Here is a 6,000-nt window from a genome sequence, read left to right as displayed (position 1 = left end):
GCTATCTTCCTCGTTCTCTTTGTCTTCTTTATGCCTGTTGTATCACTTAGTACTGTTGACATATCATTCAAATTGTCTCTACTGATTTTGAATCAGGGAAATCAGATAGATAGATAGATAGATAGATAGATAGATAGATAGATAGATAGATAGATAGATAGATATTGACCATAATGTACCATTTTATGGACAGTGTAAATGAAATATTTATTCGAATCCTGTTAACGTGTATTTGTTCAAATCCCTGTCAACTGTAAAAACGACTCATGATAGTTTGATTTTCAAGAGAAGCTGAACAAATTACTATTAAACGATTTCTTTAATAACGTATTTTAAAACATAACTCGTTGCTTACGTTAAATTGACCGTTTCGGGTTTGAGCACAAGCACCAGGACAGTGCTGTATTGGAAACCATTGACTCATAATGTCTCTCTTAAGGGGTGAGGGTTAACTAGCCTGTGCCTCGGTCGTTTGTCGTTTTTCCCAGGAAGTTGTTATGTATGGAATATTTAGGACGAACTTCTCCGTGAAAGGCGCTATAATACAGAACAATTTTCTTAATTTATAATTATGCTGTGTGCTCAGATTATAGCGTGTATACATATTTATTTAAATTGTTACATTCCTCCGAAAATGTTTTATCAATCTAAGTCTTGGATTTATAATCACTACTACATGTTTCCCTTGGACTCATATGATCAGGCGGCTCCCCGTGCTTTTTCATCACAATCTTTACATACTGCGGATGAGAGTGAGGACCTCGTTCTACTACCGCCAGCTCCCTTCGATTTAATCGTGAACTTTTCTTCAACGGCGCACTCTCCCGTTCTGACTCCGCACAGCTTCAATACTTGAGCTTTAGAACCAATATGCATCCGGCAGGGGGCGCCACCACCACCTACTAAGTCTCACCGGGACGGGACGCGACACGACGCCCGCAGGAATAGCACAACAAAAGCCGGCAGCAGGGTACCTCCTCCAGGCCGGATCCTGCCCAGCAGGCTCGCTTGCCTGCGCCGCCCGACTACTGTCGGCGCATTCCGGTCGAGCAGGTCGGGCCGGTCGCGCGGAGAAGATTGGCAGACACGGAGCGAACGTTCAGCGTGTGCCTGTCGCGTTATCACCGCAGCGCAGAAAAGCAAAAGGCACGGAGCAGTAACTTACCAACCTGCCTGCCAGCTAACGAGCCAGTCAGCTCCGGACTAAAGAGGTGAGTCGAGCGGGCGACGCAGGTGCGGGGAGGAAGCGGGAACAAGCTCGCCAGTAGCCGTAGGCAACGCAGCTCGCCACGCGCGGGCAACAGTTGCTTAGTCGGCGTCGAAAACTTTCCTCGCGGGTCCCGTCTGCCGCCGTACCGAGCGCATGGGGTTCGGGCGCCCAGGATGGGGAACAAGCAGACGGTGGTGGCGTGTGAGTGCTGTACCGAGTGTCCAGGAGTACATGGAGGTCACGAGTGAGGAGTCGTGGACAGGCGAAAACATTCAGCAGGTCCGATAGCGAGCGGCGGACACAAGGGTGCAGGCATCCTTAAGTGAGGACAGGAACAGGTACTTTGGAGTAGGAATGAGAGTTGGTGTACAAGGGGTGTTTTGGGAACTGTCCTGGTGAGTGAGCTCATGTCCGAGGGGACGGTGTTGTGTTGGGGAAATGTGGCAGCGGTTGTGTCGTCTTCAAGTAAACATGAGAACAGCAATGCACTGGGTGCTGACGGGGGCAGAAGATAGTGAGAGTTGCAGACATTCTGAGGTGTGAGGGTTTCTTCATTGAGTGATCACACAAGAAGGGTTCATTGTCCTGGGGTAAATGTGAGTACACAGGGCTCCTCTAAGGTGTGTGGGCATGCCTTAGGTACTGGAAGTAGATCCTCGGAGGATTGAATGCTGAGGTTCCAGTTATCATGTAGGAAGCATGAGAGTGGCGATGTGTCTAGTGGTGCTATAGAGAACAGTCAGGTCAGAATGCTGAGTAGGGGCCTTTCCCAGTTTAAACAACTGCTGGGGGCCAACATGCACCAAAAACGGGAGCATGGTCCCCAGAAATGTTAGAAATGGCCCTGGCACTGAGGGTGCAGTGATTGAGCTAGTTGCAAGGAACACTGGAGCTTATGTGAATGCTAGCATGCAGCCAGGATGAGGTGCAATGGGGTTTTGTTCAAATGTTTGTGCTGGGGGTGTTGGGGTCTACTGGGTGTGCAGGAGTGGGAGACACTCTTCAGATGCAGTGGTTCATGGAGTAAATGTGTATTTAAGGCTGGCAAGCTGGGTGTTCAGAGGAGAGTAGTGGTTGTAAGGTGTCCAGGGCTGAGTTAGCAATTACTCAGAGTGTAGGGCCAGAACGTGGGCCAGTGTCCATGTTATCGGTCCAGCAGATGGCAAGGTTAAAATGTTGAGTGTGCCAAAGACATTAATCAGTCGCTCTAGGTGTTAAGATGTTTGTGGAGCAAGTCAGGAGTGATAGAATGGAGGATGCCCAGAGCTTAAATAGTAATGTAGCAGATGTATAAAAGTTCAGGGAATGAAAAGGAGTCCTGAAGTTTGAAGAGGTGCCACAGAGAGTCCATGGGCGGGTGGCACATCTATAGTGTGTAACATTAAAAACAAGGCGCTGACAATAGGGAGGTCACTCCAGATATGTGGCGAGCAGGAGCAACTGTGTACATAATGTGTCCAGTTGGGCTGGGCTGCAGCACTTTGGGCCCATGTTACCAAATCAAACTTTGTTTGCCAGGCTGTGGCTTTTATAATTTATTGAAAATGTGCAATTGGGAAAACTCTGTGCCTAATGTAAGAAGTTGTGAGCCAGAGTCAGTGAAAGAAAAGCAGAGTATGTTGGATCCTGACTGTTTGATTTTATTTTGCAGTTGCTAGTCTGAGTTAAACTTTCAGTTTCTGTGTTGTCACTGTCTGTTTTAGTGGTGTCAACCACAAGTTTTGAAGTATTGTTGTCAGGAGGCTCTCAAACTACTGTCAAAATTACAACATGCCATGAAGTAGTTGATACCTCTGCCAGCCAACAGGATGGTTGAGGTTAATGAGTGACATGTGCAGTCTGTGCCCCCCAAGAGTTGAGAGGTGACATCAAGAGATCAGGCAGGAATTATCCCTGGGACTGAGTGACATGAAGTTGTACAACACCTGAAGTTGACATATTGCTGATAGTGGAGACAGTGTAATCCAAGGCTGTGATCTTCTGTTTTTTTTTTTTTTTGGTTGCTTCATGCCATCTTTACCATGGGTGAATTTCAGATCAGATGCTTATTGGGGGTGTGGGTCTCTCTTTTTTTCCCCTCTCCCTTTTCTCTGTTTGTGTATCACAGAGACGTAGTGGACATTATGCTCTACTTGCCCCTTTCACATTAAAGATCAACAGTGATTTTGAATAATTGGCAAATCTAATCAGCAAAGAAATGGCATGTAGGTAAATTAAATACATTTTCATATGCAAATTTATATTCTGTGGATGCATCTGAATGAAACTATATACCTGATCGGGGATTTGTCTAGCTGTGGTCTTTCATTATCCTTATTGTGAAGCAGAGGTTGAGATTTTTTAAACCTCCTACTTCACCCTAATATTGCTTCTTCTAGAAGATGAGTAGGACTCAATTTTTCCTGGATTTCTAACACAGGTTATGTACCTGCCCTTGAGAATACACTGACCAAGAGGCCTTTGTTCTTGCGCATTAGCAGCAATGAGTCATTTCTTCAACCAGGAGTGACTGTAAGTCATCTGAATATCATCTGGCAAGTAAAAGGCCCTCACTGTTGTTGTCCTTAAGGTGTCTGAGGAATCAAACAAAATAATGTGGGGTTTGCTAATGTTTTAACAAAATTCCCTCAGCAAGTCGAGCATCTTTTTACTGCCCTTTGAGGTTAGGGTGAATTATGAACCTACCTCAGGTTTGGTGTCCATCCCTGCTTGATACTAACCACTAAACTCAAAAAAGCTCATTTTAGACAATGTAGTGTAAGGGGCAAGTGTAACAGCAAAAAGAAGAGAACTCCAATGCAAAAAGACAAAAACCTGATAGGCCATTAGAGGGAGAGTTCTCCTTTAGTTCAGCTGGCTAAGACAGCTGTACTCTGCAGTTTGAATCTAGTACCCGGCATTTACACTCGGATGCTAAGAGTGAGGATGCACAGTGAGGTGGGAATTGGACCAATCAAATTTCATGGCATGACAGCAAAAGTGACTAACAAATAACAAGTGCATGATACAGTATTGTACATTTGGAGAACTGTCAGAAGTTCAAGAAATTGAACCATAAGGGTTACCGTCCACTGGGTGGCACTCTGCTCAGGCTCCCTCTGAAGGATTTAATTTTTTTACTCCACATTGCCTTCAGTAGCCAATCACCTTTTATTCATATTTAAAATCGTTTTTCTCCACTGTGAAGTTGTACAAGCCACCTCTTTTACTGTTTCTTTACTTCCTTTGATCCTGTCTGTTGTGATCATCTGATTCATGCTATATTGTTGTGGTATGGGAATTGTTTGGAGTTACCACCTGCAATGGCTCAAATTCTCACTTTATTGCATTCACATGAATTTCTGTTTGGTGTTTTGGGAGAAATGTAATGTTGCTGCTGATTTGCTTACGTGGTCTGCCAAAGGTACAGTTGGAGAACCTTAATTTCTTCACCTGCATAAATTGTGAATTTCCCCTCGTGATTAATAAAGGATCGATCTATCTATCGATCAATCGATAGATAGATCGATCTATCAATCTATTTAAAATGGAAACTAAATACATTTAATGGGTATTACATCACTCCAAATATAATTTGACTACAAAAATGCTATTTTCAGACATTCTGGTTATTATTTTGTATTATTCAATGAGGTATAAAGACATTATATCTCAACTCGGTTAATTGAATTATCATTGCTTTTTCTTGTCCAGAGCAGAATGGCTAGTTTGATTTCAGAACTAAGAGGTAGGTATGAGCTATAAGAAGAGTTTGAAGGAATTGAACCTTCTCAGTTTAAGCAAATGGTAATATGATTGGAGTGTTTATAAAGGGAATGAGTACAGGGGATCCAAGTTGTTGCTTTAAGATAAGTTCTGCAACAAGACTGCAGTGACAATTTTGGAAACTTGCTAAGGGAAGATTTTGTACAAATGCTAGAAAGTTTTTTTTGTGCAATGAACTGTAGATATATGGAATAGGTTACCAAATAGTGAATTGGAGAGTAGGAGTTTAGGGGCCTTTTGAGCTCATTTGATGTTATTTTAGGCAATTTAGATAAATGCAAAGGGCAAGGTTGATGGGTTGAATGGCCTGTTCTTGTCAAAACTGTTTTAATATTCCGGATTGTCCCTTGAGAGTTGTTATTTTGAAGGGTGTTCACTTGGAATGTCCTAGTGGGAAACTTGTATTTCCATTCTGACTCAGCATGTGAACAGTGTCAGAGTCCATTATTTATGGTTTATTTATCTTCATTTTCCTCTCCTTTCACACTGACCTCTGTGCTCGAGTATTTATAGTCCCACCTTCAAGGTACTCCTAAAGGTACTAAGTACCTGTTCCCTCCCCCCCTTTAGATTTTCTTGTGGTTTGTCTGAAGTACACTACCTCTCATGGATATGTTGGCTCCATCAGTCTTCTGTGCTTTTGTTCTGTCTTTCACTTCATCCTGTCAATGGCCAAGCTGCATCTTTAAGCTATTTTTGATATCCATTGTTCTTCACCTCAACCCTTCTCAGCTGTCTTTGTGTCTCTACTCTGTTTGCCCTAACACTACCGCTTGTGGTGAATTGGCATAGTACATCCTTTAGGTTTTTTTGTGCTCTATCTGTTGCATAGTAGTCCTTGTGGCAAAGACTGATTTGGGAGGTTTTATTTTATATTTGGTATTCTGTACACTTTCTTCAATATCTATCTATCTATCTATCTATCTATCTATCTATCTATCTATCTATCTATCTATCTATCTATCTATCTATCTATCTATCTATCTATCTATCTATCTATCTATCTATCATCTGCTTGTACCTTT

The 6,000-nt window shown here is 43.0% G+C and overlaps 1 protein-coding gene across 2 annotated transcripts in view; it reads left to right on the top strand.

The window, feature by feature from the left end:
* Positions 1–848: 848 nt before the first annotated feature.
* The window catches only part of si:ch73-138n13.1 (uncharacterized), a 76,247-nt gene continuing 71,095 nt past the window's right edge, over positions 849–6,000 (top strand). For both annotated transcript variants that reach the window (XM_051921244.1, XM_051921243.1), the window contains exon 1: positions 849–1,211. The gene's annotated coding sequence lies outside the window, so the exon portion shown is untranslated. The remainder of the gene's footprint in view (positions 1,212–6,000) is intronic.

Source organism: Erpetoichthys calabaricus, chromosome 18 (assembly GCF_900747795.2).
Source record: "Erpetoichthys calabaricus chromosome 18, fErpCal1.3, whole genome shotgun sequence".
In the NCBI taxonomy this organism is placed as follows: domain Eukaryota; kingdom Metazoa; phylum Chordata; class Cladistia; order Polypteriformes; family Polypteridae; genus Erpetoichthys; species Erpetoichthys calabaricus.
The sequence above is the reverse complement of the archived record's forward strand: the minus strand, read 5'-3'. Positions and strand labels throughout refer to the sequence as shown.